Source organism: Pristiophorus japonicus, chromosome 3 (assembly GCF_044704955.1).
Source record: "Pristiophorus japonicus isolate sPriJap1 chromosome 3, sPriJap1.hap1, whole genome shotgun sequence".
Taxonomy (NCBI): Eukaryota; Metazoa; Chordata; class Chondrichthyes; family Pristiophoridae; genus Pristiophorus; species Pristiophorus japonicus.
Window position 1 is genome coordinate 9,939,632 of NC_091979.1, and position 19,158 is coordinate 9,958,789.

Below are 19,158 nucleotides of genomic sequence, written 5' to 3' on the forward strand. Positions count from 1 at the left end.
TATCTATCCCTATCTATCCCCTATCTATCCCTATCTATCCCCCATCTAACCCTATCTATCCCCTATCTATCACTATCTATCCCTATCTATACCTATCTATCCACCATCCATCCCTATCTATTCCCTATCTATCCCTATCAATCCCTATCGATCCCTATCTACCCCCCATCTATCCCAATCTATCCCCTATCTATCCCTATCTATCACTATCTATCCCCCATCTATCCCTATCTATCCCTAACTATCCCTATCAATCCCCTATCTATCCCCTATCTATCCCCCATCTATCCCTATTTCTATCCCTATCTATCCCTATCTATCCCCCATGTATCCCTATCTATTCCCTATATATTCCCTATGTATCCCCTATCTATCCCTATCAGTACCTATCTATGCTTATCTATCCACCATCTATCCCTATCGATCCCTATCTATTCCTATCTATCCCCTATCTATCCCTATCTATCCCCTATCTATCCATATCTATTCCCTATCTATCCCCTATCTATCCTATCTATCCCCAATCTATCCCCTATCTATCACTACCTATCCCTATCTATCCCTTTCTATTGCCTCTCTGTCCCTTTCTATCCCCTATCTGTCCCTATCTATCCCTATCTATCCCGATCTATCTCCCATCTATACCTATCTATCCCTATCTATCCCTATCTATCCCTATCTATCCGCTATCTATCCTCCATCTATTTCTAACTATCCATATCTATGCCTATCTATCCCCTATCTATCCTTATCTATCCCTATCTATCCCCTATCTAACCCCTATCTATCCCTCTCTATCTATATCTATCCCCTATCTATCACTATCTATCCCCTTTCGATCCCCTATCTACCCCTATCTATCACTATCTATCCCTACCTATCCTCTATCTATCCCTATCTAGCACTTATCTATCCCCCATCTATCCCTATCTATCCCTATCTATCCCTATATATCCCCTATCTATTCCCTATCTAACCCCATCTATGCCTATCTATCCCTATCTATCCCTATCTATCCCTATTTATCCCTATCTATCACATATCTATCTCTCTATTATTATCTATCCCCAATCTATCCCTATATATCCCTATCTATCCCCTATCTATCCCTATCTATCCCCTATCTATCCCCTATCTATCCCCTATCTATCCTCTATCAATCCCTGTATATACCTAGCAATCCCCTATCCATCCCTATCTATCCCTATCTATCCCCTATCTATCCCAATCTGTCCCTATCTATCCCTATCTATCCCTATCTATCCCCCATCTATCCCCCATCTATCCCTAACTATCCCACATCTATCCCTATCAATCCCCCAGCTATCCTTATCAATCCCTATCTATCCCCTATTTATCCCCCATTTATTCCTATCTATCCCTATCTATCCCTATCTATCCCTATCAATACCCAATCAATCTCTATCTGTCCCCCATCTATCCCCCATCTATCCCTATCTATCCCCATCTATCCCCTGTCTATCCCCTATCTATCACTATCTATCCCTATCGATCCCCTATCTATCCCTATCTATCCCTATCTATCCCTATCTATCCCCTATCTATCCCTATCTATCCCCTATCTATCACTATCTATCCCTATATATCCCTTTCTATCCCCTATCTGTCCCTATCTTTCCCTATCTATCCAGATCTATCTCCCATCCAAACCTATCTATCCCTATTTATCCCTATCTATCCCCTATCTATCACTATCTATCCACTATCTATCCCCTATCTCTCCCTATCTATCCCCGATCTATCCCTATCTATCCCTATCTATCCCCTATCTATCCCTATCTATATCTATCTATCCCTATCTATCACCTATCTATCCTCCATCTATCCCTATCTATCCCCATCTATCCCCTATCTATCCCTATCTATCCCCCATCTATCCCTATCTATCCCTATATATCCCTATCTATCCCATATCTATCCCCATCTATCCCCATCTATTCCTATCTATCCCTATCTATCCCCGATCTATCCCTATCTATCCCTATCTATCCCTATCTATCCCCTATCTATCCCTATCTATTCCTATCTATCCCTATCAATCCCCAATCAATCTCCTATCTATCCTCTATCTGTCCCCCATCTATCCCCCATCTATCCCTATCTATCCCCATCTATCCCCTATCTATCCCCCATCTATCCCCCATCTATCCCTATCTATCCCCCATCTATCCATATCTATCCCTATCTATCCCCTATTTATCCCCCATTTATCCCTATCTATCTCCCATCTATATCTATCTATCCCTATCTATTACTATCTATCCCTATCTATCCCCTATCTATCCCACATCTATTCCGAACTCTCCTTATCTATGCCTATCTATCCCTATCTATCCCCTATCTATCCCTATCTATCCCCTATCTATCCCCTATCTATCCCCTATCTATCACTATCTATCCCTATCTATCCCTATCTATCACAGATCTATCCCTATCTATCCCTATCTATTCCCTATCTATCACTATCTATCCACTATCTATCCGCTATCTATCCCTATTTATCCCCTATCTATTCCTATCTATCCCTATCTATCCCCTATCTATCCTTATCTATCTCCTACCTATCCCTATCTATCCCTATCTATCACCTATCTATCCCTATCTATCCGCTATCTATCCCCTATCAATCCCCCATCTATCCCCCATTCATCCCTAACTATCCCACATCTATCCCTATCAATCACCCAGCTATCCTTGTCTATCCCTATCTATCCCCTATTTATCCCCCATTTATTCCTATCTATCCCTATCTATCCCTATCTATTCCAATTAATCCCCAATCAATCCCCTATCTATCCTCTATCTGTCCCCCATCTATCCCCCATCTATCCCTATCTATCCCCATCTATCCCCTGTCTATCCCCTATCTATCACTATCTATGCCTATCTATCCATTATCTATCCCTATCTATCCCTATCTATCCCCTATTTAACCCCTATCTATCACTATCTATCCCTATCTATCCCCTATCTATCCCTATCTACCCTTATCTATTCCCTATCTATCCCCATCTAACTCTATCTATCCCTATCTATGCCCTGCCTATCGCCTATCTATCACTATCTATCCCTATCTATCACCTATCTATACCTATCTATCCCTATCTGTCCCCTATCTATCCCTATCTGTCCCTATCTATCCCTATCTATCCCTATCTTTCCCTATCTATCCCCCATCTATCACTATCTATCCCCCATCTAACCCCATCTATCCCTATCTATCCCATATCTATCGCCCATCTATCCCTATCTATCACTATTTAGCCCTATCTATCCCTGTCTATCCCTATCTATCCCCTATCTATCCCTATCTATCCCCCATCTAACCCTATCTATCCCCTATCTATCACTATCTATCCCTATCTATACCTATCTATCCACCATCCATCCCTATCTATTCCCTATCTATCCCTATCAATCCCTATCTATCCCTATCTACCCCCCATCTATCCCAATCTATCCCCTATCTATCCCTATCTATCACTATCTATCCCCCATCTATCCCTATCTATCCCTAACTATCCCTATCAATCCCCTATCTATCCCCTATCTATCCCCCATCTATCCCTATTTCTATCCCTATCTATCCCTATCTATCCCCCATGTATCCCTATCTATTCCCTATATATTCCCTATGTATCCCCTATCTATCCCTATCAGTACCTATCTATGCTTATCTATCCACCATCTATCCCTATCTATCCCTATCTATTCCTATCTATCCCCTATCTATCCCTATCTATCCCCTATCTATCCATATCTATTCCCTATCTATCCCCTATCTATCCTATCTATCCCCAATCTATCCCCTATCTATCACTACCTATCCCTATCTATCCCTTTCTATTGCCTCTCTGTCCCTTTCTATCCCCTATCTGTCCCTATCTATCCCTATCTATCCCGATCTATCTCCCATCTATACCTATCTATCCGATCTATCCCTATCTATCCCTATCTATCCCCTATCTATCCCCCATCTATTCCTAACTATCCATATCTATGCCTATCTATCCCTATCTATTCCCTATCTATCCTTATCTATCCCTATCTATCCCCTATCTAACCCCTATCTATCCCTATCTATCTATATCTATCCCCTATCTATCACTATCTATCCCCTTTCGATACCCTATCTACCCCTATCTATCACTATCTATCCCTACCTATCCTCTATCTATCCCTATCTATCACTTATCTATCCCCCATCTATCCCTATCTATCCCTATCTATCCCTATATATCCCCTATCTATTCCCTATCTAACCCCATCTATGCCTATCTATCCCTATCTATCCCTATCTATCCCTATTTATCCCTATCTATCACATATCTATCTCTCTATTATTATCTATCCCCAATCTATCCCTATATATCCCTATCTATCCCCTATCTATCCCTATCTATCCCCTATCTATCCCCTATCTACCCCTATCTATCCTCTATCAATCCCTGTATATACCTAGCAATCCCCTATCCATCCCTATCTATCCCTATCTATCCCCTATCTATCCCAATCTATCCCTATCTATCCCTATCTATCCCCCATCTATCCCCCATCTATCCCTAACTATCCCACATCTATCCCTATCAATCCCCCAGCTATCCTTATCAATCCCTATCTATCCCCTATTTATCCCCCATTTATTCCTATCTATCCCTATCTATCCCTATCTATCCCTATCAATACCCAATCAATCTCTATCTGTCCCCCATCTATCCCCCATCTATCCCTATCTATCCCCATCTATCCCCTGTCTATCCCCTATCTATCACTATCTATCCCTATCGATCCCCTATCTATCCCTATCTATCCCTATCTATCCCCTATTTAACCCCTATCTATCACTATCTATCCCTATCTATCCCCTATCTATCCCTATCTACTCCTATCTATTCCCTATCTATCCCCATCTAACTCTATCTATCCCTATCTGTGCCCTGCCTATTCCCTATCGATCACTATCTATCCCTATCGATCACCTATCTATACCTATCTATCCCTATCTATCCCCTATCTATCCCTATCTGTCCCTATCTATCCCTATCTATCCCTATCTTTCCCTATCTATCACCCATCTATCCCTATCTATCCCCCATCTAACCCTATCTATTCCCTATCTATCCCTATCTATCCCCTATCTATCACTATTTAGCCCTATCTATGCCTATCTATCCCTATCTATCCCCTATCTATCCCTATCTATCCCCATCTAACCCTATCTATTCCCTATCTATCCCTATCTATCCCCTATCTATCACTATCTATCCCTATCTATCCCTATCTATCCACCATCCATCCCTATCTATTCCCTATCTATCCCTATCAATCCCTATCTATCTCTATCTATCCCCCATCTATCCCAATCTATCCCCTATCTATCCCTATCTATCACTATTTATCTCCCATCTATCCCTATCTATCCCTAACTATCCCTATCAATCCCCTATTTATCCCCTATCTATCCCCCATCTATCCCTATTTCTATCCCTATCTATCCCTATCTATCCCCCATGTTTCCCTATCTATTCCCTATCTATTCCCTATCTATCCCCTATCTATCCCTATCAGTACCTATCTATGCTTATCTATCCACCATCTATCCCTATCTATCACTATCTATTCCTATCTATCCCCTATCTATCCCTATCTATCCCCTATCTATCCCCTATCTATCCTATCTATCCCCAATCTATCCCCTATCTATCACTACCAATCCCTATCTATCCCTTTCTATTGCCTATCTGTCCCTTTCTATCCCCTATCTGTCCCTATCTATTCCTATCTATCCCGATCTATCTCCCATCTATACCTATCTATCCCTATCAATCCCTATCTATCCCCTATATATCCCCCATCTATTCCTAACTATTCATATCTATGCCTATCTATCCCTATCTATCCCCTATCTATCCCTATCTATCCCTATCTATCCCCTAATGAACCCCTATCTATCCCTATCTATCCATATCTATCCCCTATCTATCACTATCTATCCGCTTTCGATCCCCTATCTACCCCTATCTATCACTATCTATCCCTACCTATCCTCTATCTATCCCTATCTATCCCCTATCTATCGCTATCTATCCCTATCTATCCCGATCTATCCGTATCTATCCCCTATCTATACCTATCTATCCCTATCTATCCATATCTATCCCCTATCTATCCCCTATCTATCCCTATGTATTCCCTATCTATCCCCGATCTATTCCTATATATCCCCTATCTTTCCCTATCTTTCCTATCTATCCCTATTTATCCACTATCTATTCCCTATCTGATCCCATCCATGCCTATCTATCCCTATATATCCCTATCTATCCCTATCTATTCCTATCTTTCCCCTATCCATCCCTATCTATCCCTATCTATCCCCTATCTATCCCAATCTATCCCTATCTGTCCCTATTTATCCCGATCTATCCTATCCTCTATCTATCCTTATCTATTCCTTATTTATCCCGATATATCCCTATTTATCCCTATATATCCCCTATCTATCCCTATCTATCCCTATCTATCACTATTTATCCCTATCTATCCCCTATCTCTCCCGATCTATTCCTATCTATCCCTATCTATCCTCTATCTATCCCTATCTTCCCTATCTATCCCTGTCTATACCCGATCTATCCCTATCTATCCCCATCTATAGCTATCTATCCATATGTATCCCTATTTATCCCTATCTATCCCTATCTATCCCTATCTATCCCTATCCATCCCTATCTATTACTTTATATCCCCAATCTATCCCTATATATCCTTATCCATCTCCTATCTATCCCTATCTATCCCCTATCAATCCCTCTATATCCCTATCTATCGCATATCTATCCCTTTCTAACCCCTATCTATCCCTATCTATCCCTATCTATCCCTATTTATCCCGATCTATCCTATCCCCAATCTATCCCTATCTATCCCTATCTATCCCTATCTATTTCCTATCTATCCCACATCTATCCCTATCAATCCCCCAGCTATCCTTATCTATCCCTATCTATCCCCTATCTATCCCCCATTTATCCCTATCTATCCCTATCTATCCCTATTTATCCCGATCTATCCTATCCCCAATCTATCCCTATCTATCCCTATCTATCCCTATCTATTTCCTATCTATCCCACATCTATCCCTATCAATCCCCCAGCTATCCTTATCTATCCCTATCTATCGCATATCTATCCCTTTCTAACCCCTATCTATCCCTATCTATCACTATCTATCCCTATCCATCCCCTATCTATCCCTATCTACCCCGATCTATTCCCTATCTATCCCCATCTAACTCTATTTATCCCTATCGATGCCCTGCCTATCACCCCTATCTATCACTCTCTATCCCTATCTATCACCTATCTATACCTATCTAACCCTATCTATCCCCATCTAACCCTATCCATCCCTATCTATACCTATCTTTCCCTATCTATCCCCCATCTATCCCTATCTATCCCCCATCTATCCACCATCTATCCCTATCTATCCCCTATCTATCCCTCATCTATCCCTATCTTCACTATTTAGCCCTATCTATCCCTATCTATCCCTATCAATCCCCTATCTATCCCATCTATCCCCCATCTAACCCTATCTATTCCCTATCTATCCCTATCTATCCCCTATCTATCACTATCTATCCCTATCTATCCCTATCTATCCACCTTGCATCCCTATCTATTCCCTAACTATCCCTATTAATCCCTATCTATCCCTATCTATCCCCCATCTATCCCTATCTAACCCCTATCTATCCCAATCTATCCCTATCTGTCCCTATTTATCCCGATCTATCCTATCCCCTATCTATCCTTATCTATTCCTTATTTATCCCAATATATCCCTATTTATCCCTATATATCCCCTATCTATCCCTATCTATCCCTATCTATCACTATTTATCCCTATCTATCCCCTATCTCTCCCGATCTATTCCTATCTATCCCTATCTATCCCCTATCTATCCCTATCTTCCCTATCTATCCCTGTCGATACCCGATCTATCCCTATCTATCCCCATCTATAGCTATCTATCCATATGTATCCCTATTTATCCCTATCTATCCCTATCTATTTCCTATCTATCCCACATCTATCCCTATCAATCCCCCAGCTATCCTTATCTATCCCTATCTATCCCCTATCTATCCCCCATTTATCCCTATCTATCCCTATCTATCCCCTATCTAACCCCTATCTATCACTATCTATCCCTATCTATCCCCTATCTATCCCTATCTACCCCGATCTATTCCCTATCTATCCCCATCTAACTCTATTTATCCCTATCGATACCCTGCCTATCCCCTATCTATCACTCTCTATCCCTATCTATCACCTATCTATACCTATCTAACCCTATCTATCCCCATCTAACCCTATCCATCCCTATCTATACCTATCTTTCCCTATCTATCCCCCATCTATCCCTATCTATCCCCCATCTATCCACCATCTATCCCTATCTATCCCCTATCTATCCCCCATCTATCCCTATCTTTCACTATTTAGCCCCTATCTATCCCTATCAATCCCCTATCTATCCCATCTATCCCCCATCTAACCCTATCTATTCCCTATCTATCCCTATCTATCCCCTATCTATCACTATCTATCCCTATCTATCCCTATCTATCCACCTTGCATCCCTATCTATTCCCTAACTATCCCTATTAATCCCTATCTATCCCTATCTATCCCCCATCTATCCCTATCTAACCCTATCTATCCCTATCTATCCCCCATCTATCCCTATCTAACCCTATCTATCCCTGTCTAACACTATCTATTCCTCATCGATCCCTATCTATCCCTAACTATCCCTATCAATCCCCCATGTATCCCTATCTATCCCCATCTATCCCTATCTATCCCTATCTATCCCTATCTATCCCCCATGTATCCCTATCTATTCCCTATCTATTCCCTCTCTATTCACTATCTATCCCTATCTGTACCTATCTATCCTTATCTATCTACCATCTATCCCTATCTATCCCCTATCTATCCCTATCTATCCTTATCTATCCACCATCTATCGCTATCTATCCCTATCTATCCCCTATCTATCCCGATCTATCCCCTATCTATCCCTACCTATCCCCTATCTATCCCCTATCTATCCCTATCTATCTTCAATCTATCCCCTATTTATCCCTATCTATCCCTATCTATCCCTTTCTATCCCCTATCTGTCCCTTTCTATCCCCTATCTGTCCCTATCTATCCCTATCTATCATGATCTATATCCCATCTATACCTATCTATCCCTATCTATCCCTATATATCCCCTATCTATCCCCCATCTATTCCTAACTATTCATATCTATGCCTATCTATCCCTATCTATCCCCTATCTATCCCTGTCTATCCCTTTCTATCCATATCTATCCCCTATCTATCCCCTATCTACCCCTATCTATCACTATCTATCCTTACCTATCCTCTATCGATCCCTATCTATCCCCTATCTATCGCTATCAATCCCTATCTATCCCGATCTATCCGTATCTATCCCCTATCTATCCCTATCTATCCCTATCTATCCCCTCTCTATCCCCGATCTATCCCTATAAATCCCCTATCTATTCCCTATCTAACCCCATCCATGCCTATCTATCCCTATCTATCCCTATCTATCCCTATTTATCCCTATCTATCACATATCTATCTCTCTATTATTATATATCCCCAATCTATCCCTATATATCCCTATCTATCCCCTATCTATCCCTATCTATCCCCTATCCATCCCTATCTATCCCTATCTATGCCCTATCTATCCCAATCTATCCCTATCTGTCCCTATTTATCCCGATCTATCCTATACCCTATCTATACTTATCTATCCCTATTTATCCCAATATATCCCCGTCTATCCTTATCTATCCCCCACCTATCCCTATCTATCCCTATCTATCCCTATTTACCACTATCTATCACCTATCAATCCCCTATCTATCCCTATCTATTCCTATTTATCCCTATATATCCCCTATCTATCCCTATCTATCACTATTTATCCCTATCTATCCTATCCCCTATCTATCCTTATCTATCCCTATTTATCCCAATATGTCCCCCTCTATCCTTATCTATCCCCCACCTATCCCTATCTATCCCTATCTATCCCTATTTACCACTATCTATCACCTATCAATCCCCTATCTATCCCTATCTATCGCTATTTATCCCTATATATCCCCTATCTATCGCTATTTATCCCTATCTATCCCCTATCTATCCCTATCTATTCCTATCTATCCCTATCTATTTCCTATCTATCCCACATCTATCCCTATCAATCCCCCAGCTATCCTTATCTATCCCTATCTATCCCCTATCTATCCCCCATTTATCCCTATCTATCCCTATCTATCCCCTATCTAACCCCTATCTATCACTATCTATCCCTATCTATCCCCTATCTATCCCTATCTACCCCGATCTATTCCCATCTAACCCTATCCATCCCTATCTATACCTATCTTTCCCTATCTATCCCCCATCTATCCCTATCTATCCCCCATCTATCCACCATCTATCCCTATCTATCCCCTATCTATCCCCCATCTATCCCTATCTTTCACTATTTAGCCCCTATCTATCCCTATCTATCCCTATCAATCCCCTATCTATCCCATCTATCCCCCATCTAACCCTATCTATTCCCTATCTATCCCTATCTATCCCCTATCTATCACTATCTATCCCTATCTATCCCTATCTATCCACCTTGCATCCCTATCTATTCCCTAACTATCCCTATTAATCCCTATCTATCCCTATCTATCCCCCATCTATCCCTATCTAACCCTATCTATCCCTATCTATCCCCCATCTATCCCTATCTAACCCTATCTATTCCTGTCTAACACTATCTATTCCTCATCGATCCCTATCTATCCCTAACTATCCCTATCAATCCCCCATGTATCCCTATCTATCCCATCTATCCCTATCTATCCCTATCTATCCCCCATGTATCCCTATCTATTCCCTATCTATTCCCTCTCTATTCACTATCTATCCCTATCTGTACCTATCTATCCTTATCTATCTACCATCTATCCCTATCTATCCCCTATCTATCCCTATCTATCCTTATCTATCCACCATCTATCGCTATCTATCCCTATCTATCCCCTATCTATCCCGATCTATCCCCTATCTATCCCTACCTATCCCCTATCTATCCCCTATCTATCCCTATCTATCTTCAATCTATCCCCTATTTATCCCTATCTATCCCTATCTATCCCTTTCTATCCCCTATCTGTCCCTTTCTATCCCCTATCTGTCCCTATCTATCCCTATCTATCACGATCTATATCCCATCTATACCTATCTATCCCTATCTATCCCTATATATCCCCTATCTATCCCCCATCTATTCCTAACTATTCATATCTATGCCTATCTATCCCTATCTATCCCCTATCTATCCCTGTCTATCCCTTTCTATCCATATCTATCCCTATCTATCCCCTATCTACCCCTATCTATCACTATCTATCCTTACCTATCCTCTATCGATCCCTATCTATCCCTATCAATCGCTATCAATCCCTATCTATCCCGATCTATCCGTATCTATCCCTATCTATCCCTATCTATCCCTATCTATCCCCTCTCTATCCCCGATCTATCCCTATATATCCCCTATCTATTCCCTATCTAACCCCATCCATGCCTATCTATCCCTATCTATCCCTATCTATCCCTATTTATCCCTATCTATCACATATCTATCTCTCTATTATTATATATCCCCAATCTATCCCTATATATCCCTATCTATCCCCTATCTATCCCTATCTATCCCCTATCCATCCCTATCTATCCCTATCTATGCCCTATCTATCCCTATCTATCCCTATCTGTCCCTATTTATCCCGATCTATCCTATACCCTATCTATACTTATCTATCCCTATTTATCCCAATATATCCCCGTCTATCCTTATCTATCCCCCACCTATCCCTATCTATCCCTATCTATCCCTATTTACCACTATCTATCACCTATCAATCCCCTATCTATCCCTATCTATCCCTATTTATCCCTATATATCCCCTATCTATCCCTATCTATCACTATTTATCCCTATCTATCCTATCCCCTATCTATCCTTATCTATCCCTATTTATCCCAATATGTCCCCCTCTATCCTTATCTATCCCCCACCTATCCCTATCTATCCCTATCTATCCCTATTTACCACTATCTATCACCTATCAATCCCCTATCTATCCCTATCTATCGCTATTTATCCCTATATATCCCCTATCTATCGCTATTTATCCCTATCTATCCCCTATCTATCCCTATCTATTCCTATCTATCCCTATCTATCCCCTATCTATCCCTATCTTCCCTATCTATCCCTGTCCATCCCCGAACTATCCCTATCTATCCCCATCTATAGCTATCTATCCATATGTATCCCTATTTATCCCTATCTATTCCTATCTATCCCTATCTATCCACTATCTATCCCTATCTATCCCCAATCTATTCCCTATTTATCCCTATCCAACCTATCTATCCCTATCTATCCCTTTCTATCCCCTATCTAACTCTATCCAACCCTATCTATCCCTATCTATCCCTATCTATCCCTATCTATCCCTGTCTATCCCCTATCTATCCCTATCTATTACTTTCTATCCCCAATCTATCCCTATATATCCTTATCCATCCCCTATCTATCCCTATCTATCCCCTTTCTATCCCTATCTATCCCCTATCAATCCCTATATATCCCTATCTATCCCTATCTGTCCCTATCTATCCCTATCTATCCCTATCTTTCCCTATCTATCCCCCATCTATCCCTATCTATCCCCCATCTATCCCCCATCTATCCCTATCCATCCCCTACCTATCCCCCATCTATCCCTATCTATCACTATTTAGCCCTATCTATCCCTATCTATCCCTATCTATCCCCTATCTATCCCTATCTATCCCCCATCTAACCCTATCTATCCCCTATCTATCACTATCTATCCCTATCTATCCACCATCCATCCCTATCTATTCCCTATCTATCCCTATCAATCCCTATCTATCCCTATCTATCCCCCATCTATCCCAATCTATCCCCTATCTATCCCTATATATCCCTATCTATCCCTATCTATCCCCTATCGATCCCAATCTGTCCCTATCTATCCCTATCTATCACTCTCTATCCCTTTCTATCCCCTATCTATCCCTATCTATCCCTATCAGTCCCTATCTATCCCCTATCTATCCCTATCTATCCATAAATATCCCCTATCTATCCCTATCTATCCCTTTCTGTCCCTAAATATCCCTATCTATCCCTATCTATCCATATCTATCCCCTGTCTATCCCTATCTATCCCTATCCATCCCTAACTATCCCCTAACTATCTCCTATCTATCTCGATCTATCCCTATCTATTCCCTATCTATTCCCTATCTATCCCCTATCTATCCCTATCTATCCCCTATCTATCCCCTATCTATCCCTATCTATCCCTATCTATCCCCTATCTATCCCCATATATACCTCTCTATCCCCTATCTATCCCCATCTATCCCTATCTATCCCCTATCTATCCCGATCTATCCCTATCTATCCCTATCTATCCCCTATCTAACCCTATCTATCCCTATCTTTCCCTATATATCCCTATCTATCCCCTATCTATCCCTATCTATCACTATCTAGCCCTATCTATCCCTATCAATCCCCATCTATCCCTATCTATCCCTATCTATCCCCGATCTATCCCTATCTATCCCTATCTTTCCCCTATCTATCCCTATCTATCCCTATCTATCCCCTATCTATCCCCATATATACCTCTCTATCCCCTATCTATCCCCATCTATCCCTATCTATCCCCTATCTATCCCGATCTATCCCTATCTATCCCTATCTATCCCCTATCTATCCCTATCTATCCCTATCTTTCCCTATATATCACTATCTATCCCCTATCTATCCCTATCTATCACTATCTAGCCCTATCTATCCCTATCAATCCCCATCTCTCCCTATCTATCCCTATCTATCCCCGATCTATCCCTATCTATCCCTATCTTTCCCCTATCTATCCCTATCTATCCCTATCTCTTCCCTGTCTTTCCCTACCTATCCCTCTCTATCACCTATCTAACCCTCTCCATCCCTTTCTATCCTCAATCTATCCCCATCTATCCCTTATCTATGCCTATCTATTCCATATCTATCCCTATCAATCCCCATCTCTCCCTATCTATCCCTATCTATCCCCGATCTATCCCTATCTATCCCTATCTTTCCCCTATCTATCCCTATCTATCCCTATCTCTTCCCTGTCTTTCCCTACCTATCCCTCTCTATCACCTATCTAACCCTCTCCATCCCTTTCTATCCTCAATCTATCCCCATCTATCCCTTATCTATGCCTATCTATTCCATATCTATCCCTATCTATCCCTATCCATCCCTATCTATCCCCTGTCGATCCATATCTATCCCTATTTATCGCCTATCTATCCCTATCTATCCCCTATCTATCTCTATGTGACCCGATCTATCCCCTATCTATCCCTATCTATCGCTATACATCCCTATCTATCCCGTATCTATCCCTTTCTATTCCTATCTATCCCCTATCTATCCCTTTCTATCCCCTATTTATCCCTATCTATCCCTCTCTATCCCCTATTAATCCCTATCTACCCCCTATCTATCGCTATCTGTCCCTATATATTCCCTATTGATCCCTATCTATCCCTATCTATCCATATCTATCCCCTATCTACCCTATCTATATCTATCTATCCCCTATCTATCCCCTATCTATCCCGATCCTATCAATCCTTATCTATTCCCTATCTATCCCTATCTATCCCCTATCTATCCCTATCTATTCCTATCAGTTCCTATCTATTCCCTATCTATCCCTATATGTCCCTATCTATCCCTATCTATCCCTATCTATCACCTATCTATCCCAATCTATCCCCTATCTATCCCTATCTATCCCCTATCTATCCCTATCTATCCCTAACTATCCCCTATCTATCCCCTATCTATCCCTATCCTATCAATCCCTATCTATCCCCTATTCAATCAATCCCTATTTATCCCCTATCCCTATCTATCCCTATCTATCCCCTATCTATCCCTATCTATCCCTATCTATCCCCTATCTATCCCGATCAATCCCTATCTATTCCCTATCTATCCTTATCTGTCCCTATCCATCCCTATCTATCCCCTATCTATCCCCTATCTATCTCTATCGATCCCTATCTATTCCCTATCTATCCCTATCTATCCCTATCTATCCCCTATCTATCCCTATCCCGCTCTTTCCCCTATCTATCCCTATCTATCCCATATCTATCCCAATCTATCCCCTATCTATCCCCATCTATCCCTATCTATCCCTTATCTATCCCTATCTATCCCTATCGATCCCAATCTCTCCGTGTCTATCCCTATCTATCAGTATCTATCCCCTATCAATCCCAATCTGTCCCTATCTATCCCTATCTATCCCTCTTTATCCCTATCTATCCCCTATTGATCCCTATCTATCGTATAGCTATCCCCTATCTATCCCTATCTATTCCTATCTATCCCTAGATATCCCCTATCTATCCCTCTCTATCGCTATCTATCGCCTATCTATCCCTAGCTATCCCTAGCTATTACAATCTATCCCAATCTATCCTCAATCTATCCCTATCTATCCCTATCTATGCCCTGTCTATCCCTATCTATCCCTATCTATCCCAATCTATCCCCTATCTATCCCAATCTATCCACTATCTATCCTTATCTATCCATATCTATCCCCCTATCTATCCCCCTATTTATCCCCTATCTATCCCTATCTATCCCCTATCTATCCCTATCCATCCCGATCTATCCCCTATCTATCCCTATCTATCCACTATCTGTCCTTATCTATCCCTATCTATCCCCCATCTATCCCTATTAATCCCTATTTATCCGCAATCTTCCCCCTATCTATCCCTATCTATCCCCAATCTATCCCTATCTATCCCTATCTATTCCCTATCTATCCCTCTCGATCACTACCTATCCCCTCTCTATCCCTATCTATCCCCATTCTATCCATTTCTATCCCTATCTATCCCCGATCTATCCTAATCTATCCCTATCTAGCTCTATCTATCCCCTATCTATCCCTCTCTAACCCTATCTATCATGATCTAGCTATCCGAATCTATACCTATCTATCCGGATCTATCCCCTATCTATTCCTATCTATCCCTATCTCTCCGTATCTATCCCTATCTATCCCTATCTATCCCCTATCGATCCCAATCTGTCCCTATCTATCCCTATCTATCCCTCTCTATCCCTATCTATCCCCTATCTATCGCTATCTATCACTAGCTATACCCTATCTATCCCTATCTATCCCTATCTATCCCTATCTATCACCTATCTATCCCCAATCTATCCCTATCTATCCCCTATCTATCCCCTATCTTTCCCTATCTACCCCTATCTATCCCTCTCGAACCGAATCTATCCCTATCTATCCCGATCTATCGCTATCTATCCCTCTCTATCCCTATCTATCCCTATCTCTCCGTATCTATCCCTATCTATCCCTATCTATCCCTCTCTATCCCTATCTATCCCCTATCTATCGCTATCTATCACTAGCTATACCCTATCTATCCCTATCTATCCCTATCTATCCCTATCTATCACCTATCTATCCCCAATCTATCCCTATCTATCCCCTATCTATCCCCTATCTTTCCCTATCTACCCCTATCTATCCCTCTCGAACCGAATCTATCCCTATCTATCCCGATCTATCGCTATCTATCCCTCTCTATCCCTATCTATCCCTATCTATCAGAATCTATCCCTATCTATCCCCTATCTATCCATACCTATCCCTATCCGTCCCCATCTATCCCATATCTATCCCTATCTATCCCCTCTCTATCCCTATCTATCCCTCTCTATACCAATCTATCCCGATCTATCCCATATCGATCCCTATCTATTCCCTATCTATACCTCTCTATACCAATTTATCCCTATCTATCCCTATCTATCCCTATCTATTCCTATCTATCCCCTATCTATCCCTATCTATCCCTATCTATCCACTATCGACCCCAATCTGTCCCTATCTATCCCTATCTATCACTCTCTATCCCTTTCTATCCCCTATCTATCCCTATCTATGCCTATCAGTCCCTATCTATCCCCTATCTATCCCTATCTATCCATAAATATCCCCTATCTATCCCTATCTATCCCTATCTGTCCCTAAATATCCCTATCTATCCCCTATCTATCCCTATCTATCCCTATCCATCCCTAACTATCCCCTAACTATCTCCTATCTATCTCGATCTATCCCTATCTATTCCCTATCTATCCCCTATCTATCCCCTATCTATCCCTATCTATCCTTATCTATACCTATCTATCCCTATCTATCACTATCTATCTCCTATCTATCTCGATCTATCCCTATCTATTCCCTATCTATCCCCTATCTATCCCCTATCTATCCCTATCTATCCCCTATCTATCCCCTATCTATCCCTATCTACCCTATCTATTCCCTATCTATCCCTATCTATCCCTATCTATCCCCTATCTACCCCATATATACCTCTCTATCCCCTATCTATCCCCATCTATCCCTATCTATCCCCTATCTATCCCGATCTATCCCTATCTATCGTATAGCTATCCCCTATCTATCCCTATCTATTCCTATCTATCCCTAGATATCCCCTATCTATCCCTCTCTATCGCTATCTATCGCCTATCTATCCCTAGCTATCCCTAGCTATTACAATCTATCCCAATCTATCCTCAATCTATCCCTATCTATCCCTATCTATGCCCTGTCTATCCCTATCTATCCCTATCTATCCCAATCTATCCCCTATCTATCCCAATCTATCCACTATCTATCCTTATCTATCCATATCTATCCCCCTATCTATCCCCCTATTTATCCCCTATCTATCCCTATCTCTCCCCTATCTATCCCTATCCATCCCGATCTATCCCCTATCTATTCCTATCTATCCACTATCTGTCCTTATCTATCCCTATCTATCCCCCATCTATCCCTATTAATCCCTATTTATCCGCGATCTTCCCCCTATCTATCCCTATCTATCCCCAATCTATCCCTATCTATCCCTATCTATTCCCTATCTATCCCTCTCGATCACTACCTATCCCCTCTCTATCCCTATCTAAGCCCATTCTATCCATTTCTATCCCTATCTATCCCCGATCTATCCTAATCTATCCCTATCTAGCCCTATCTATCCCCTATCTATCCCTCTCTAACACTATCTATCATGATCTAGCTATCCGAATCTATACCTATCTATCCGGATCTATCCCCTATCTATTCCTATCTATCCCTATCTCTCCGTATCTATCCCTATCTATCCCTATCTATCCCCTATCGATCCCAATCTGTCCCTATCTATCCCTATCTATCCCTCTCTATCCCTATCTATCCCCTATCTATCGCTATCTAGCACTAGCTATACCCTATCTATCCCTATCTATCCCTATCTATCCCTATCTATCACCTATCTATCCCCAATCTATCCCTATCTATCCCCTATCTATCCCCTATCTTTCCCTATCTACCCCTATCTATCCCTCTCGAACCGAATCTATCCCTATCTATCCCGATCTATCGCTATCTATCCCTCTCTATCCCTATCTATCCCTATCTATCAGAATCTATCCCTATCTATCCCCTATCTATCCATACCTATCCCTATCCGTCCCCATCTATCCCATATCTATCCCTATCTATCCCCTCTCTATCCCTATCTATCCCTCTCTATACCAATCTATCCCTATCTATCCCATATCGATCCCTATCTATTCCCTATCTATACCTCTCTATACCAATTTATCCCTATCTATCCCTATCTATCCCTATCTATCCCAATCTCTCCATATCTATCCCTATCTATCCCTATCTATCCACTATCGACCCCAATCTGTCCCTATCTATCCCTATCTATCACTCTCTATCCCTTTCTATCCCCTATCTATCCCTATCTATCCCTATCAGTCCCTATCTATCCCCTATCTATCCCTATCTATCCATAAATATCCC